The following is a 19538-nucleotide window of genomic DNA, read 5'->3' on the forward strand; positions in this document are numbered from 1 at the left end:
GCACCAGTGCTCTGGCCTGTGGGTCAGCAGAGGTGTGTGTGCCTATGTGTGATGGATGGGGTGGGGGGTGGGGGTTGGTGTGATTGCATAGTGTGTGTGGGTTTCTGTGTTTTATGCGTGTACGTGTTTGCTCATATGTTTATTGGGATGTGGAAAGTTGTGTCCTGGTTGATGTATTGGGGGGCACGTGTGTATGTGGGGTTGAGTGGGTCTCCATAGTTGTGTGCTGTGTGGCTGTTTACTTGTGTGGGTGCACAGGCCTTGGGTATGTGTGCCAGTGTGTTGGGCTCTGTTTGGTTGTGGGTTAGAGCCTGTGTTCATGTGTTTGGTTCCCTGTTTGGGGGGGGGGGGCGTGTAGGATGAGATTTGTGTGCACGCCCTGTCACCTGGGCAGGGCGTGTCTCTGGTGTTGCCCACCCACTGATGCAGAAGGCCTTTCCTCTGTGACCAGGAGGGTAGGCTGCCTTATGACCCTGAGGAGTTGAAACATCACCTCAGCCGTCACTTGCAGTCACAGCCCCGGAGAACTGGGAAGGACCTGCAAACCTGGGACTATGCCTGGGACAGCCCCCTCCCCAAGAGACTTGCGCTGGGCCTCAGTATCCTGGTTGAGCCTGGGCTCAGAATCTGGCAGGTGTGACCTTAGGCAGGTTTATAACTTCTGCTTCAGTGTCCTCATTTTCTTCAGAACGAAGACAGTAATAGTATCTGTCTCACATGTAGCACATGATAACCACGATAGAAGTATTAGTTTCTCATCGTCATCATACTCTCTGAAGCCATGGGACCTTGGGTGATCCCTTTTCAACTCTGGGCCTCAGTTTCCCTCTGTGAAGTCAGGGGCTGGACCGGATAACCCCTCAAGTCCCCGCACCCCCAGCCTCTGAAGCTCAGGTTCTGTGCTGCTTCTTAAGCAATGCAGGGCCCCACCCAGGGAAAACCTCCCCCAGTTTCTCTGCCTTCCACTCTCAGGCTAGGAAGAGAATGGATGGAGGAATTTAATTTATGTTGGTGTGCTTAGGGTAATGGCCACTTGGTGTCATGGTTAAAGTGCCAGCTCTGGAGCAGACGGCAGGAGTTTAGAGCTTGGCTTTCCTGCTCTGAGACCTGGGGCAGATATCTTGCCCTCTGTGCCTGTTCTCTCACCTATAAATTGGGGATAATATTCATACACATTATAAAAAATATTCACACACTTTGTAATGGTTCATTTTATTGAATTTTATGTGTCAACTTGGCTCAGCCATGGTAAAGCATTATTCTAAACTAGAGGCCCTATTCTAACTGAAATTCATGCACTGGGGCGGGGGGGGGGGTGTCCCTCAGACGAGCCTGCACCCTCTCCAATCTGGAACCCCTCGGGGGATGTCCAACTGCTGGCCGTTGGACATCCCTCTCACAATCTGGGACTGCTGGCCCCTAACCACTCCCCTGCCACGTAACTGCTCCCCTGCCGGCCCAATTGCCCCCAACTGCCCTCCCCTGCTGGCCCAGTTGCCCCCAACTGCCCTCCCCTGCTGGCCCGGTCGCCCCCAACTGCCCTCCCCTGCCAACCCGGTTGCCCCCAACTACCCTCCCCTGCCAGCCTGGTCACCCTTAACTGCCCTCCCCTGCTGGCCCGGTAACCCCCAACTGCCCTCCCCTGCTGGCCTGGTCACCCCCAACTGCCCTCCCCTGCCAACCCGGTTGCCCCCAACTGCCCTCCCCTGCCAGCCTGGTCACCCTTAACTGCCCTCCCCTGCAGGCCTGCCCCCCCCCCAACTGCCCTCCCCTGCCGGCCCGGTCGTCCCTAACTGCCCTCCCCTGCAGGCCTGGTCCCCCCCCCACAACTGCCCTCCCTCCCCTGCAGGCCCGGTCGCCCCCAACTGCCTTACCCTATCGGCCCAGTTGCCCCTAGCTGCCCTCCCCTGCTGGCCATCTTATGGTGGCCATCTTTGACCACATGGGGGCGGCCATCTTGTGCAAGGGCGTGAGGGTCAATTTGCATATTACCTCTTTATTATATAGGATGGTTCTATGAAGGTGGGTTTTGAATGAGATTAAATTTTAAATTGGTGGACTTTGAGCCCAGCCCAGTGTTGCTCAGTGGTTGAGCATCAGCCAATGAACCAGGAGGTCATGGTTTGATTCCTGGTCAGGGCCTGGGTTGTGGACTTGGTCCCCTTTTAGGGGCATGCAGAAAGCAGCTGATCAGTGTTTCTCTCTCATCATTGATGTTTCTATTGCTCTCTCCTCTCCTTTCCTCTCTCTGAATCAATAAAAACTTATAAATCAGTGGACTTAGAGATTACCTTCTATAAAATGCGTTGGCCTCATCTGATCAGTTGAAGGCCTTAATAGAACAAGGACTGACCTCCCCTGAGCAAGAAGTCATTCTGCCAGCAGACTGCCTTTGTACTTGAACTGCAACTCTTCCCTGAGTATTTAGCCTCCTAGCCTACCACATCAGATTTTGGACTCACCAGTGCATGAAATTCGTGCATGGGTAGGGTCCCTAGGCCTGGCTGGAGAACAGAACTGATCTGTGGGGTGACAGGCAGGGTGATCGGGAGGGCACCCACTGGCACCCGCCTTGGCTGGCCTGGTGCTGCCCGCTCACCAGCCCCACTCCCCACCACCACCATTGCCGGTCACCTCATCTCTCTGCAGGGCAACCGGCAGGGCGATGGGGGACCCCCACTGGCACCTGCCTTGGCTGGCCTGGGGCCTGCAAGCTGGGGGCAGCTCCTGCATTGAGCGTCTGCCCCCAGGTGGTCAGTGCACATCATAGTGACTGGTCGTTCCGCAATTTGGTCTATTTGCATAGTAGGGTTTTATTATATAGGATATAACACTGCCTGCACCCTGGAAAGCTCTCCCAAAGTGCTAGCTAGCTACTGTTATTATTTAATGAGCATTTACTGTGTGCTGGCAACTTTACAAATGTTTCCTCCTTTGTTACTCGGAGCCACGTTGCATAGTGGGTGGGTGGGTAGGATTCCCTTTTGCAAATGAGAAACTGAGGCTTTGAGAGGATGGCTGCCCAAAGTGTGGCAACGTGAGGATCGGAGTCCAGGTTCAGGGTCCTACCCTGCTCTATTGTGAAGCTCACGAAGCTTCCCAGGGTCACTTGAGCGAGGGATATTTGCACCAAGAAAATGGATGCTGTCATCACTTTCACATTTTAGACCCCGATGCCCCAGCACCCAGGAAGATCTCTAGGAGGGATCTCATTGAGCACAGATTTGAAGCCAGGCCTAGGGAGGATGGAGTCAACAGGGAGAAAGTTCTCGACAGAACACAGCCTTAGGGTGGAGGCAGGACCAGTGACCTTGAAAACAGCCTCAGATTTCTGCTCCTCTCTGCATCTTCCCCACCCACCATCCACCCTGTTGCTCAAGCCCAACATCTAGAAGTCACCCTTGGCTCCTCCCTTTCTCTCACCTGCCAACCTGACCTCCAGATCCATTCAGTTCTCCCACCTCCACCACCAGCCCCTGAAGGAAAGCCTCTCATCTCTGCCTGCCCACCAGCTCCCTCCTTGGCCTCTCTGCTTCCACCTTTACCCTTCTACCCTTTTATTTACACCACAGCTAGAGGGAGCGCTTCAAACCTACACCAAATAATGAGCTTTTCTGCTTAAATGCCACCAAAGGCCTTCCCATCTTAACCAAAGTAAACTTATCTCAGCCTACAGAGTCCTGTGTGCTTCCCCCCCACCCCGCCCCCCGCTTCCCCCCGGCTGCCATCCTGCCCTGGGCTACTACCCTCTCCACTTCTCCCCACCCCATTCCCACTCCAGCACTCTCTGCTCAGCCATACCTTAAATACATTGTTTGTTCTCTCCATATGGCCTTTACATTTACTGTTCCCTCTGCCTAAATGCTGGTCCCACATGGCTCCCAGTCTTAATTTCTGCTTAATTGTCAGCTGAGAGAAGCTGCCCCCATCCTCCATTGCCTAACTGCCCCCTCAACTCACCCTGCTTCAGCCCTGCACCTCACTGAGCACACTCTAATTATCTCTTGTGTCTGCTTTCTTTTTTTTCTTTCCTTTATTTCTTTCCACCACCTTGAGAGTGAGGACCTTGCTGCAGGCCTCGCACCAGCTCTATGCCAGGTACTGTGTCAGGTGTTGAGGTTACAGGAATGTGTCTGCCTGCCTTCGAGGGGTTTGCAGTCTTCTGTGGGTGGTGAGCTGTATTTACAGTAATGTGTATTAGATGGAGGGAGTGACATGGTTACCTGAGGAAGCAGTCCAGGCCAAGGGCACACACACAGTGAGTGCAAAGGCTCTGGGGTGGGAGCATGCTGGCTTGCTCGAGACAAGGCAGGGAGGCTTGTGGCTGGGGTGGAAAAGAGGGGAGGTCAAGGTGGTAGGAAGTGAGAGCAGAGATGCAGCTGGGGGTGGGGATAGCAGTATAGACCACCGGGGCCTTGCAGGCCATTTTAAGGATTTTGACTTCCACCATGAGATAAAGAGCCACTAAAGCAGGGGTGGGGAACCTTTTTTCTGCCAAGGGCCATATGGATATTTATAACATCATTCATGGGCCATACAAAATTATCACCTTAAAAATTTGCCTGCTGTATTTGATCAAACATTTAATTAACTCTCCCCTAATGCCTTGGCAGGGCCAGACCAAATGATTTCGAGGGCCTTATGCGGCCCAGGGGTTGGACATTCCCCACCCCTGCACGAAAGGGTTCTGAAGATAGGGGGCTGTGACCTGACTTGGATCTTAGAAGCATTTTTCTAGCTGGTGACGAGGCAGATGAGCGATGAGGACGCCAGCTGCAGCGGGGGGGGGGGGGGGGGGGGGGGGCTGGATTTGATGGCGGTGTGGGCTGTGAGGGGGCGTTTACTGGGCACTGGGAAGAGTCAGGTTGCCTGGGCTTCCAGTCTTAGTCCCACATGTTGCTGGTCATGTCGCCTCGGCTCTGTTACCTCCCCTGTTCTGTTGTGTTGGTCAGGGGTCAACTAGAGAAACAGAACCAGGAGGAGCTATATCTGTATTCAGAGATTTCTTGCAAGGATTTGGCTGACTAGGCAAGTGTGAAATTCAAGGGCAGGCTGGGGCTGTGGTCCACAGGTGAAATTTCTTTTCCTTTTTTTTTTTCTTAGTGAAATTTCTTTTTTAGTGAAGCCCCAGCTCTGCCCTTAAGGCCTTGCAGCTGATTAGCTCAGCGCCCTCTCCCCAATATCTAGATAATCTCACGGAAAGCAGAGTAATTATGGACTTGATCACATCTGCAAAATATCTTCCCCAGCAACACCTAGGTTAGTGTGTGGTTGAAAAACTGGGGACTGTAGCCTAGCCAAGTTGACACACAAAACTAACGGTCACTCCTGTAAAATGAAGTTATTATCAGAGCAGCTACCTGCAGGAAGGTGCAGAGGGTTCAAGGAGGTGATGCTATTAGAGGGCTTTGTGCCTGCCTGTGGGAAGGGCATGTTGCTGTTAGCTGTGATTGGCCCCAGGTGAGCGCTGCTCTAGGCGCTCAGAGCGGTCTGGAGCCGGCGCCCCAGAGCAGGGGCTTGAATGGTGCTCTCAGCCCTAGGAAGTGGCATTCTGCAGGGGCCCTTGATTGAGGAGTTCTAAGTTGCACCACTAGGGGGCGCAGGAGGCCACAGATCCTGTGGAATCGACCTGGCCCAGAGATTGTTGCTGGGCGAAGGACTGGTCCTCTTCCCAGCAGTTCTGTGAAGCTGTCACTAGTTTACTAGTAAATGCAAATAAGGTTGCTCAAGAGTGTTGTTGCAAGTTTGTTCTCTGGGGCAAGTATTGATGCTTCTCATGAAATCCTGTTTACTTTATACTTTTCTTTGGAATAATTGGTGAGTTCAGGCCAGCTTCCATTTTAGTGATCAGAAAACCTGCATTATTATTATTGGACAGAATTAAGGAGATCAGCGTTACTGTAGTTACATCAAGGAGAAGCATGTTTTACTTGGAGGTGAGAGTTAGGTTTGGGCATCAGACAGACAGGGTTTGAACCCCTTCTCTGCCGTGCATTTGCTCTGTAATCTGGCAACTTAACCCATGACCTTCATGCCCCCATATGGAAAATGGGGGTACAAATTGTACCTGCCTCGATTAAATGTAAGGGTTGAATTAGCAGAGAGCCTGGCACATAGCAAGCTCCCAATAATAGTAGCTACCATTGTTGTTTTAGTTATCGGTGGGTTCTGGAAGGAGGAGAGAATTTGGTTTTATCTGATTGAGAGTCAAGACCCACTTGAAGCATTTATTTCTGTCTGTGAGCCCTGGGCCTGGCCCAGAGGAGATGGACCTGGACTCATCCATGGCAGAGTATGCTGCAGAATTAAGAATACGGACTCCAGAACCAAAATGCCTAGCTTCATGCCCTAGCTCTGAGGAAGTCCTTAACTTGCTGGTGTCTCAGTTTCCTCATCTGTGAAATGGGATAATGATAGCACTTCATCAGATTGTTTGAGGCCTGAAGACGAGTTAATACATATGAAGTGTTACCTCCAACACTGTGCTTGGTACAGTTAACACTCACTAAGGGTTAAGCTACTTTTATTATGAATAGGAGGCGCACCTTAGGTATCTGGCTCTCAGCCAGGAGAGACCACTGGCTGTAGATTTGCCCTCTGCCATGAGTGACTCCTTGATCAGATGGGGGAAGGCAGAGTGTGCACCATCTCATAATGGCCAATAAGCCTACAATAACCCAGGCAGGTGGTCTTGCCATGCCCGCCCCCCCCCCATTTATAGACCAGGAAAGGTAGGTTAACGAACTTGCCCAAGGTCACCTAGCCAAGTCGACAGGGGATTCGAACCCAGTCCTTCTGATCCAAACCTCTTTCTGCTGAAATCTGTTCCTTCCTCAGCCAAGACCTATAGCAATGGTCGGCAAACTGCGGCTCGCGAGCCACATGCGGCTCGCGAGCTGCGGTTTGCCGCTCTGTTGACTAATGAGTTTGCTGACCACTGGGATAGGGGCTTAATCACAAGGAACAACAACAGCCTGTAATTATTGGAATCGAGAGTCTAGGTCAGTGGTCAGCAAACTCATTAGTCAACAGAGTGGCAAACCGCGGCTCACGAGCCGCATGTGGCTCGCGAGCCGCAGTTTGCCGACCACTGGCCTATAAGATCCCTAGGTGACTAAGACGTGGGCTCTGAAGACCTCTAGCGGGCAGTTTCCAGTGGAAGGGACCTGCCCCAGAAAGAGCCCCCTGAGGTTTAGAAGGACCCCCTTGGTCACAAGGGATTCCTAATTGGATAAGGGTCTCTTTGCAGAGTATAACTAATATCCCCTTAATTTCTCTTTTTATGAATTTGGTTCCTAATGAAATAGATTTCCTGAAAGCAAAGACCCACCCACATGTACCAGCTACTATAGAAAGTTAGTCGACCTTCTCCTTTTACCAATGAAGCAACTAAAAGAGGGGCTGCTGCCTGCCTAAGGAGAGGGGTGGGCAGAACCTGGGTCCTGCTCAGCGCACTCCCACAAGCCCTGGGAGGAGGCGGAGGTGTGAGGGGGGCCTTTGTGCAGCAGAGAAAGCAGCCCTTAAGACCTCCTGTGTCTCCCCTTCCCCCAGAGGATGCCCCAGGACACAGAGCAGAACCAGCTCTCTTGGCCCCGGGCCTGCCCTGCTCACCAGCCACAGAGGGAGATGGACAGAGACAAAGCAGAAGCAGCAGCCGCCACTCCCCCAGTGTGCAGGGTTCCCTGAGGCTCTCATTCCTCTTCAGCGTTGCTGGTCCCTGGCCTCTTGGAGCTCACAGCTCAGCTGAGAAAGCAGGGCATTGTCAGGGATTCTTTAACGCCTACAAGGCAGGAGGGGTTGTGATCCTCAAGCTGTGGGAGTCACATAAAAGGGGGGGAGCGGCTAGAGACGTGTCCTGGAGGAAGGGAGAGACTGAGATGAGCAGGGGTGGGCAGGTGGGGGCGGGGTCATGAGCAGGGACTTAGAGGCTGGATTGAGTTTGAGAAATTGAGGGAAGGAGAGGTGTCCAGTCTGGCAGGAGAGAAGGACTAGGGAAGTGGTGGGGGTGGGCCTGGGGGGCGCGGGGCAGGAGATGAGTCTGGAAAGGAAGCCTTGGAGAGAGCATCAGCAGGACTTTTCAGAATATTTCCCAAGGTAGGCCTGGGAGCCTGTATGTCGGTGGGGAGTTCTTGTCTGCCCGAGCCACCCCTCCGCAGTGAGGAGGGTTCAGGCTGCTGAGCAGGGAGGGCCAGGATATTCCTGGCACCATCCTACGGCCAGTTCCAAAAGCGGGCGTGTCTTGTGAAGGCATCGCCTCTGGCTCCTCTCACCCGGGCTGGTGTTTTAAACAATTTTTAATTTTCATGGCTGCTGGTCCTCAGCCTGATGTCATCCCTGGAGTTCAAAGCCAACTAATTGGGAATGAAAGGAGGCTGATGGATTGGGCAGCTCCGCGGCCAGCCCACGTGGCAGTGATGCTCACATGTGTGTGTCTGTGCCACAACTCCCACAGCCAGAGGCAGCCGGCCCCTCGGCTCCACTGGTCTGGACACACGGGGCGGGGGGCGGCGAGGAGAACGCTCCCGGGGCGGGGGCAGCTAGTGGGTAGTCTTGATGCTCAGCCCTGCTGAGTCTCTTTCTGCCCCCTGCCTCCTGCCACAGCTTCTGCAAGGAAAACAGGCAGGTGGTCTGGCAGGGAACAGCCTGTGCAAAGCCTGGAGGTGTGCTTCAGAATCTCGCCAACCGACGTACAGGCTCCCTGGCCCTGCCCATACCTACTGAGCCAGCACCCCTGGGGGCGGTGCCAGGAAACAGCATTTTGACAGACTCCCCATGGATTCTGAGATCAAGCCAGGGTGAACTTTTGGAGGGTCATCCACTGGGTTGATGGCGGTGTTCGGGGTAGATGGGCAGTGAAGCGGCAGAAGGATCAGCGTCCCGGTGATGGACAGCGACTAGATGGAACCTTGCAGATGCATTTGGTTATCACTCAAGTTGGGGGGCTGGGCCAGCATGGGAAAGGGGGACCCGTCAGAGGACAGTGAACACTGGCCCAGCTTTTGAGGCCTTGGAGAATGGCTATGGAAGCGGCCTGCCCAGCCACTGGCCTCCCGTCTCGCCTCATCAGAAGGCGGTGACAAGACTCCATCTGCCTTCTATTTCCATCAGGTTTTCTTCGTGGGGGAGAACACGCCCACGTTGCGGTCCAGCAAAGACATGCTCCCCACCGCAGCACTCGGCCAGAAAATAACTTGTTTCTCACTTCGGCTTTTGGTTTACAGACATGTGACAAAAGAGGCAACATTTCCAGTAATGACGGAGCCAGTGGAAAAAACAAAGATTTGGGGAAATGTGCATTACTTATTGTTTTAGCACCTTTTTCTGATCTAAAGTTACTTTGTTTAGAAATAGAAATGTGGCGTGTGTAACTGCGTTGGCTTGTGGCCTTTTTATAATTGGCCAGTTTTGAAATGTGGAGGCAAAGAAAAATTGTTTCCAAAGTTTCACTAAAACTTAGATGTTTGCTGGGGGGAAAAAAGTGGTTTTCCCCAATTCTTGCTGCTTTGCCCCCCTGGATCTTGTCATCGCCACGTGTGACCCCATCAGCTGGTACAAAGATGGGTTTTGTTACTGGCAGACCTGGAGTCTTGTACCAAGAAAACTGGACCATGTCAGGAAGTCCCTTCACTTCCCTGTGCTTAGATGGAAGAGGCTCCACCTCTGCTCCTTCTGCAATGCTGCTCCTGGCTCGGGGCGGCGTTGTCGGAGGGGCCCCGCAGGTTCTGGGGGCTGCCTTTCCCATTTTCCCAGGTCACCCCAGCTCGGCCCTGGAGCACCTTTGGCTCCGGAGTGTTGGATCTAGGTCAGGGTTGAGTGCATAACTGTTCTGGCAGGAGGGTGAGGACCTTGTAAAGCTGTGATGACAGGCTAGTGACAAGAGGCCAAACCCAGCCTCTCTTTGTACATTGGCAAAGGCCCTCCAAGGAAATGTGCACATTTTATTTTATTTTTTTTTAATATATTTTATTTATTTTTTTACAGAGAGGAAAGGAGAGGGATGGAGAGTTAGAAACATCAATGAGAGAGAAACATTGATCAGCTGCCTCCTGCACACCCCCCACTGGGGATGTACGTGCAACCAAGGTACATGCCCTTGACCAGAATTGAACCTGGGACCCTTGAGTCCGCAGGCCGATGCTCTATCCACTGAGCCAAACCGGCTAGGGCTAGGAAACGTGCACATTTTAATGCCCCTTGTCCCAGTTCTGTCTCCTGGTCGGTCTGCTCCCTGCCCTGCCCCCATTCCTCCCTGCAGCCTCGTGGCTCCAAGAGCACCTCCTCCAGTCCTCATTTGCATCTCATTTGCATCTGATTAGTGGGCCTTGGTTGCTCTCTCTGCTCTAAGCTCAATCAACACTAGTAGCAGCTCTCCTGGCCGCGTTGGGGGGGGCGGGTTGGTGAGGGGGTGGACGAACCCTCGAGGGCCAAATCGATAGGAACAAGTTTCTGAATGTACACTGGTACTGGGTGTCCCTTCTAGGCTTAGATGGTTCCTGCCAGGCCGCAAGCTCACCTCACTGCTCCGCCTCAGCTGTCGTGCAGACCTGCCCAGTGTGCATCTGAGCACTTCCTCTGCGCCAGGCCCTGCCGTGGGAGATCAGGGACACTGAGGTGGATCCAAGGAGGTCCTTGTCCTCAGGACTGTCAGTCGGGCCGGGGAGGTGAGAAGGTGAACAGCGGTTATAATACGATGCCCTAGTGCTATGGTGAGTGAGGTTGGGCAGAGTGAGAAGGTTTGTCAAATGAGCCCTGGTTTGCGGAGGCTTTTATTTTGTTGGTTTTTTAAAAATATTTTTATTGGTTTCAGAGAGGAAGGGAGAGGATAGAGAGATAGAAACATCAATGATGACAGAGAATCATTGATCAGCTGCCTCCTGCCCATCCTCCACACTGGGGACCGAGCCCACAATCCAGGCATGTGCCCTGACTGGGAAGCGAACCGTGACCTCCTGGTTCATAGGTCAGTGCTCAACCACGGAGCCACACTGACCAGGCTGGCGGAGGGTTTTGAATGAGTCAGCCTGGAGAAGAGGGCGAGCTGCCGTGCAGAGGGCAGCTGGTCTGTACGCTCAGAATTAGCTGTCCGAGGGTGCCGCTCTTCCAGACGGGGCTGAGGCGTGTCCTCTACATCCCAAGCACCTACCGGTGGGGCTATTGTGCAGAAGGCCACTCCTTCACTAGAGCTGTTGAAACTTTAAAAGTTCTAAGTGTAAAATGAATACGTGTGCCTGGGTGGGAGAGGACTTGCCCCAAGACCCTTTCCTTATCCTTAGGAGGACTCGCTTCTGTGGTCTCCTGGGGGATGTAGGTCCTTGCCTGGGAGAGGAGGGCGTGACTCCTGACTTAATGGTCCCCAGCCAGGTGCCTGGCACTAGGAAGTGGTCATTGACTACCTCATAGCCTGGTCTCCCTGAAGAAGGGTCGCCAGCCAGTGCGTTTCCCCCGTGGTTGCTGGTCCAGAAATGACATCAACCACAGACAAGTGGTCCCACCTTCCCTCTGTGTGGTGAGCCAGGGCCCTCTGAGCACTGGGCCTTCTTCCTGCTTCTCTCCAGGTGGAGGCTCTGCATCAGCTAGAGGCCCTGCGCTGTCGTGCCAAAGGGTTAACTCTGGTTCTTGGGGGAGCTCACACTCCTGACCCTCCCCTGTCTTCCAGGCCCCCCGCCCCTCCCGCCACAGCCTTCTGGGCATTGCTCTGTCACGTGAGAGCCAGATGTGGGGATTTCCCAAGTATTGACGTGCTTGTGTGTTTATGTGGCATCTGAGAGCTCAGGGGATTGGTCCTGGCCCTCACAGAGCAGGAGAGGAATAGGGATGAGGAGAGGCCCAGGGGTACCCAGCACACACCATGGGGGCTGCTCTGAGCCTGCTGAGCCCTGCTCCTATCAGACATTACAGATAAACCAGTTGTTTTTGCTTAGACTCCCATTGCCTGCAACATCCATCTTCCCATAGACCATATTGGTTATAGATAATTTTTTTAAGTGTCTTTAAAGGGCTTTACAGCAGATACTGGGAGCCGGCAGTCTTCCAGGGATGTTCTGCCGGGTCCGAGTACCTGCCCGTGAGCACTCTGCCCAGCACAAGCTGGGCTCAGGGTCTTCGCCAGCCCAAGAAGGCCTGTATGTGGCTTAACAGGCAAAACCTGGACTAGAGAGAGTGCGAGGTCCTGGTGCAAAGAATACCCCAAGACAGCGGGGTAAGCCGGGCCTGTTTCCATGTGAAACCCTTGGGACCGAGCGCAATGAATGTGCATCCTCCCAAGAGCCACTGAGGATTTTTGGGCACCACCTGCTGTGTTCAGGGTGCTGTGAGGATGCTGACAGGGTTAAGACCCTGAAGGAACCTAAGATCTGGTTGGAGAGACTCATAACAAATTTTGAATAAGCACCTACTATGTACCAGACACTTGCTAGGACTGTAGTGCTAACCAGACATTCTGGAGCCAGTTGACACAGTCAGTGAGCAATTCAGAGATCCTGCTCAGGGCAAGATGAGGGAAGCTGGCAAACCCTAAAAACTGGGTCATCCCCAGCTCTGGCCCTCACTCCCACCCCTGCCTGACTCCATTGAGGGCAGTGTCCAACCAGACGTCAGCTGAAGCATTGTGAGCCCTGCCCCAAAGTCAGGGTCCAGTTACAGACGCCAGGCCTCCAGGACTCGGCCCTCTTGCACCCCTACCCCACTCCAGCCCTAGTGTGCCCTCTGCTCAGTCTGGGCAGCCTCAGGGAGTGAGGAAGACCATGAGTGGCAGCTCCGCCAGGGCCAGGAAGGTGGATGAGGCAGGAACACCTGGAAAAGTGTCTGTGATCGTAACTATCTGTGCCCTATCTCCAAAGCTTGGAGACAGATGGTGGAGAGTCAGTTGGTCATAGCCAGGGCCCCCAAAATTGTGCACATGGTAGATGCTCATTAAATGGTTAGCAGCTGATCTATACTAATAAAAGGATAATATGCTAATTAGAACAGGTCGACCGGACATCTTCCAGTCGTCCTTCCGGACAAAGCCACAGTGGCAGGTGCCGAGGCAGAGGTGGTTAGGGGCAATCAGGCCAGCAGGGGAGCAGTTAGGGGTGATCAGGCTGGCAGAGGAGAGCAGTTAGGGGTGATCAGGCTGGCAGGTGAGCAGTTAGGAGCCAGTAGTCCTGGATTGGAGAGGGTGCAGGCTGGACTGATGGACGCCCCCCCACCCCGACCCCCGTGCATGAATTTCGTGCACCAGGCCTCTAGTTCATTGATAATCTGATAGCAGGAGTCCATTCTTGAGAACACAAGACATGCCACTTGCTGTGGCACTGGGCTGGCCCTGCCAGGTCCGGGCCCATTGCTGTTGACTCCATCACTCACTCCTGGCTCTTGTGGAGACAGCCAGGGAGGGAAACGGACTGCAGAGCTGGGGGCCTGCAGACCCAGCAGCTGCTCACTCCCATCCTGCTCCGCTGGCCCCCATTCCTGCTGCTGCCTCGTCTCCACAGCTACGGGCTTTGCTAGGGGATAGCCCAGTCAGTGGGGGAGGACCACCAAGGCAGACGCTCCAGGGAGGGGGGTGGCTGGGATCCTGGAACTCTGAACAGAGTTGAGTTTGTCTCATCTCTGCACACCAACGCCCGGCATGGGGAGAGGGGGGAACCTGAGAACTGAGGGGGAGGCTGCAACCCAAGGGGCTTGCTGTGGGGTCAGGCAGCAGCTGCTGGGAGCGGAGGCTCAGAACCTCTCCTGCCTTCCCACCCCGCATCCCTCGGTCCACCCACTCTGCCTCTGATTAACCACAGCACCTGTCTTGTCTTTAACCAGGAAGCTTCGGGTCTTTCCAGCAAATGGAGGGAGGATGGCAGACCTGCCCACCACCTCCTGCCCACGTAGGCAATTGCAGGGCCCCCTGGTCTCCTTGGCCGCTCTGCCCTTACCCACTTAGGCTGGGCTGTCTGCTGTCTCAGCTAGGCCTAGCCCGGAGCCAAAGTGCCTTTGAACTTAGTCCCTAAGGGGCTGTGGAATGGCTCCAGGCCCAGCCCAGCCTCTACCCCACCCCATTCCCCACCTGAGCCGGGGAAACTGACTGTTCTCTGACTGCAGAGCTGAGTGGCCGGAGGGTCAGCAGTGCATTCCTACCCCGGGTGGGGCTGCCCCCACGTGGACCCTGGTTTCTGGGAAAGGCAGCTCCTGGGGAAGGAGGTAGGCCCCTTCTTACTGAGAGCAAAATGAATAGGAATATGGCTGCATTTACAAAGAGAAGCCCAGCAGAAATAAATGAGCCTCCCTTGGCCAATGGCCAGAGATGATCCCGAGAATGTAGTTCCCTGTTTTAGGCCCCTTTGTTCCCAGCTCCCGGCCAGCCTGCCTGGGCTCCAGTCTGGGCCATCACTTCCTTGCTGTGGGGCCTTGGGAAAAAACCTTAACTTTCCTGGGTCCCACTGTCCGCATGTGTAAAAGACAGATTGTTGTAAGGATTCAATTAGGTAGGGCTCATAAAATGTTTGGCACAGTGCCCAGCATGAGTGTTCAGAAAGTGGGAACGAGTATAATTGTTCTAGCCCCAGCCCTGCCACTCTCTTGCTGTGTGATCTTAGGCAAATGTCTCCCACTCTCTGGTCCGGAGTCCCCACATGCTTCTTCCAGCCTTTGGGTTATCACCAAGAAGCCAGAGATGGCGGGGGGGAAAGAAGCCAGAGATGTTGGGAAAGGAGGGACCTAGAGACAAACAATGGCCTGTCTTCCCATTTAGGATTGCCTTCTGTCTTTAAGATGATACCCACCAGAAATCTCAGCCCTACCGAATTTCTTCTTCAGTACTTCCATACATTTAGCTCAGAATTCTGTGTTGCAGCACCAGCTATATTATTTATGGGGCCTCTTGTTCATAAACTATTAAAGATTTTAAATGGGAGACATAAGAACATTAAACCAAGTGAGTGTGGGACCCTGTGTGACTGCCCAGGTTACACCTGCCTGAAGCAAATCCCACCTTGGAGGCTATGAGTATAGGAGGCAGGGCCACGGCCCTGAGCTGCTGCCGTAACAACATTTTAAGCCCTCACCCCTCCAGTCCAAGGCCATGGTTTTTTCTTTTTTTTAAATCCTCACCCAAGGACTTGCTAGAGAGAAACATTGATGAGAGAGAGAAACATCGATCAGTTGCCTTCTGCACTTGCCCCAACCAGGCACTGAACCCAAAACCCAGGTATGTGCCCTGACCCAGAATTGAACCAGCAACCTTTCCGTGTACGGGATGACACTCAACCAACTGAGCCACTCCAGCCGCACCACGGTTTTCATGTATTTAGGACAAGCTGGAGGCTGCTGCTCACCCTGGAGCAAGCTGCATAGCACCGCCCACGTGAGCAGTAGCTCACATGCCTTGTAGTTGTACACTTCCAGACTCCTACCCATGTAACTCTTCGTTTTAATATATTCTTACTAGAGGCCCGGCGCATGAAATTCGTGCACGGGTAGGGTCCGTAGGCCTGGCCTGCGATCAGGGCCCATCTTCCCCAGCTGCCAGCAGCCAGCCCCACCCCCCACCACCGCAGCCGCCCTCTTTGTGTGGAGCGACTGGTGGGGCAATCGGTCCCAGCACCGCCCATATCTGCCACCACCTACCCCCAGTTCCCTGTTCCCCATAGGGCAATCGGAGCCTGCTGGCCGGGGGGAGGGACCAAGAGGTTTGTCCAGCAGGCCCCAATCAGGCTATCAGGGCCTGTGGGCTGGGGGAAGCTCCTGAATTGAGCGTCTGCCTCCTGGTGGTCAGTGCATGTCATAGCTGACTGGTTGTTCCACTGTCCAGTCGATTTGCATATTACACTTTTATATATATAGACTAGAGGCCTGTATATATATATAGACTTAAGGCCTGTTGCAGGAAGATTCCTGCAATAGGGCTTCCTGCGGTGGTCTGTTTCCCTCCCTTCTCCCCGCCCCATCTGATTCCCTCCCTTCTCCCCCCGCCCTGCCTGCTTCCCTCCCTTCTCCCCTGCCCTGCCTGCTTCCCTCCCTTTTCCGCCGCCCCGCTTGCTTGCTTCTCCTCAGCTTCGCTCCCTTCTGCAGTGCTTGGCTTCCTTCTACGCTGTCTTCAGTCTTTGCTCTGTGCCTGAATATGCAAATTGACCACCATCTTGGTTGGGTTAATTTGCATACTTGCTCCTGAGTGGCTTGTGGGTGTAGCGGAGGTACGGTCAATTTGCATGTTTCTCTTTTATTAGCTAGGATTGACTTCAGAGAGGAAGGGAGAGGGAGAAAGAGAAACATCGATGAGAGAGAATAATCAATCGAATGCCTCCTGCATGCCTCCCACTGGGGATGGAGGCCACAACCCAAGCATATGCCCTGACTGGGAGTTGAACCATGACCTCCTGGTTCATAGGTTGACTGAGCCACACTAGCTGAGCCCATGTGACTTTTGATTGGAAGTCATGCTTGAACAATTGCTTGCTTGCTTGTTTAGCCATCTTAATAACACATTGCAGACCAGTAGTTTTATTGCTAGCTCTACCCAGTGGTCAGATAGGTTTCTTTTTTTTAAAATTATTATTATTTTTTTTTAATTTAATAAATCTTTATTGTTCAGATTATTACAATTGTTTCTCCTTTTTACCCCCATAGCTCCCCTCCACCCAGTTCCCACCCCACCCTCTGCCCTTACCTCCCTGCCACTGTCCTCATCCATAGGTGTACGATTTTTGTCCAGTCTCTTCCCACACCCCTCACACCCCTTCCCCCCTGAGAATTATCAGTCCACTCCCTTTCTGTGCCCCTGATTCTATTATATTCACCAGTTTATTCTGTTCCTCAGATTTTTAATTCACTTGATTTTTAGATTCACTTATTGATAGATATGTATTTGTTGTTCATAATTTTTATCTTTACCTTTTTCTTCTTCTTCCTCTTCTTAAAGAATACCTTTCAGCATTTCATATAATACTGGTTTGGTGGTGATGAACTCCTTTAGCTTTTTCTTATCTGTGAAGCTCTTTATCTGACCTTCCATTCTGAATGATAGCTTTGCTGGGTAGAGTAATCCTGGTTGTAGGTTCTTGCTATTCATCACTTTCAATATTTCTTGCTACTCCCATCTGGCCTGCATAGTTTCTGTTGAGAAATCAGCTGACAATCATATGGGTGCTCTCTTGTAGGTAATTAACTGTTTTTCTCTTGCTGCTTTTAATATTCTCTCTTTGTCTTTTGCTCTTGGCATTTTAATTATGATGTGTCTTGGTGTGGTCCTCTTTGGATTCCTTTTGTTTGGGGTTCTGTGCACTTCCTGGACTTGTAAGTCTATTTCTTTCACCAGGTGGGGGAAGTTTTCTGTCATTATTTCTTCAAATAGGTTTTCAGTATCTTGCTCTCTCTCTTCTTCTGGCACCCCCATAATTCTGATGTTGGTACGCTTGAAGTAATCCCAGCGGCTCCTTACACTATCTTCAAATTTTTGGATTTTTTCTTTTTGCTTTTCTGGTTGAGTGTTTTTTGCTTCTTCGTATTTCAAATCTTTGACTTGATTCTTGCGTTCCTCTAGTCTGCTGTTAGGTCTCTGTATAATATTTTTTATTTCAGTCAGTGTATGTTTAATTTCTAGTTGGTCCTTTTTCATATCCTCGAGGGTCTCGCTAAATTTATCGGCCTTTTCTAGGAAATTCTTGAAAAACCTTATAACCGTGGTTGTGAACTCTATATCCAGTCATTTGCTTTCCTCCATTTCTTTCATTTCTGATCTGTTTCTTTTTCTCTGCATTTTCGCTGCTTCCCTGAGTTGGTAAAGTAGCTTTGTGTGCTATGTGTCCCATAGGGCTCAGTGGCTCAGCCTCCCCAGTTACCTGAGGTGGACACTCTTGGTGCACCCCTTTGTGGACTGTGTGTACAGCCTTGTTGTAGTTAAGTCTTAATTGTTGTTGGTATCACTGAGAGGAATTGACCTGCAGGCCAGTTGGCTGTGAGGATCAGCTGTGTCTATGCTGGGAGAAGTTTGGTGCTGGAAACAGCCTTATAGGATCAGACTTGCAAAATTGCAAAAACCTCTGTGCTCAGCTTGGATGGGGCGGAGTCTTCGGGTGGAGCAGACAGTCTTGGCTTCCCGTCAGCCCTGCCCTTGCGCACGCGCCTCCAGACCTCTGCCTTCCGCGGCTCCCCTGAGTTTCCTCCTGATAGTCCAGATTCCCTCCGTAAGAGCGTGGGTCCCCAGGGGCTCTCCCAGAACTGGGGTTCAGTGCAGTCAGAACTAGGGTTCAGTGCAGTCAGGAGCTTCCGACTCCCTTCCGCTAGGGAAAGCCTGCAGCAACCTCTGCATTCAGTCTTCTCTGCAAGCACTTGTGCGTGCGCGCCTCCAGACCCCTGCCCACTGTGGCTCCCCCAAGTCTCCATGTGCCTTTCTCTCTACCTGACGGTCCAGACTCCCCCTGTATGAGCCTGGGTCCACGGGATTTCGCCTGGAACTGGGGTTCAGTGCAGTTGGGGGCTTCCTTCCCCCTCCCACCAGAGAAAGTCTGCCAGGCACTCAGCCGCCCTTCCTCTCTGCACGCACGTGTCTCCGTACCTCAGCCCTTTGCCGCTCCTCTGATTCTTTTTGAGCTTTTCTCTTTCCTTCTAGTTGTAGAATTTCCACTCAGCCAGCCTTCCTGTGGTTCTGGATAATGTCCGTTCTGTCTTTTAGTTGTAGTTTTGAAATTGTTGTGCGAGGCAGCAATTTAGATGCCGGCATCTTGGTTTCTCCGATAACAGACTCTATTTTATTATTTTTATACATATGTGTCCTTATTCCCCCATTACCCCCCAACCCCCACTCATGCCACACCCACCTGTTCTCTGTGTCCATTGATTAGGCTCATATGCATGCACACAAGTCCCTTGGTTGATCTCTCCTCCTTACTCCCACCGACCCCCTCCTTCCCTGAGGTTTGAGGTTCTGATCGACGTTCTCAGTCTCTGGTTCTGTTCTTGTTCATCAGTCTATGCCGTTCATTATATTCCACAAATGAGTGAGATCATGTGATATTTATCTTTCTCTGCCTGGCTTATTTCACTTAACATAATACTCTCCATCTCCATCCATGTTGTTGCAAATGGTAGGAACTCCTTCTTTTTTACTGGAGCATAGTATTCCATTGTGTAGATACACCACAGTTTTTTAATCCACTCATCTGCTGATGGGCATTTAGGCTGTTTCCAAATCTTAGCTATGGTGAATTGTGCTGCTATGAACATAGGAGTGCATATATCCTTTCTGATTTGTGTTTCTAATTTCTTGGGATATATTTCTAGAAGTGGGATTACTGGGCCAAATGGGAGTTCCATTTTTAGTTTTTTGAGGAAACTCCATACTGTTCTCCACAGTGGCTGCACCAGTCTGCATTCCCACCAGCAGTGCAAATGAGTTCCTTTTTCTCTGCATCCTCGCCAGCACTTGTCGTTTGTTGATTTGTTGATGATAGCCATTCTGACAGGTGTAAGATGGTACCGCATTGTTGTTTTGATTTGTGTCTCTCTGATGATTAGTGACTTTGAGCATGTTTTCATATGTCTCTTGGCCTTCCTTCTGTCTTCTTTCGAAA

General features: G+C 52.2%; 1 protein-coding gene across 6 annotated transcripts in view; it reads left to right on the forward strand.

The window, feature by feature from the left end:
• SH3PXD2A (SH3 and PX domains 2A) overlaps nt 1–19538 on the forward strand; it is a gene marked incomplete at its 5' end in the record, with an annotated part of 261903 nt that overhangs the window by 174613 nt on the left and 67752 nt on the right. The gene's annotated exons all lie outside the window — the stretch shown is intronic.

This window comes from Plecotus auritus (genome assembly GCF_963455305.1).
Source record: "Plecotus auritus genome assembly, chromosome: 9".
In the NCBI taxonomy this organism is placed as follows: domain Eukaryota; kingdom Metazoa; phylum Chordata; class Mammalia; order Chiroptera; family Vespertilionidae; genus Plecotus; species Plecotus auritus.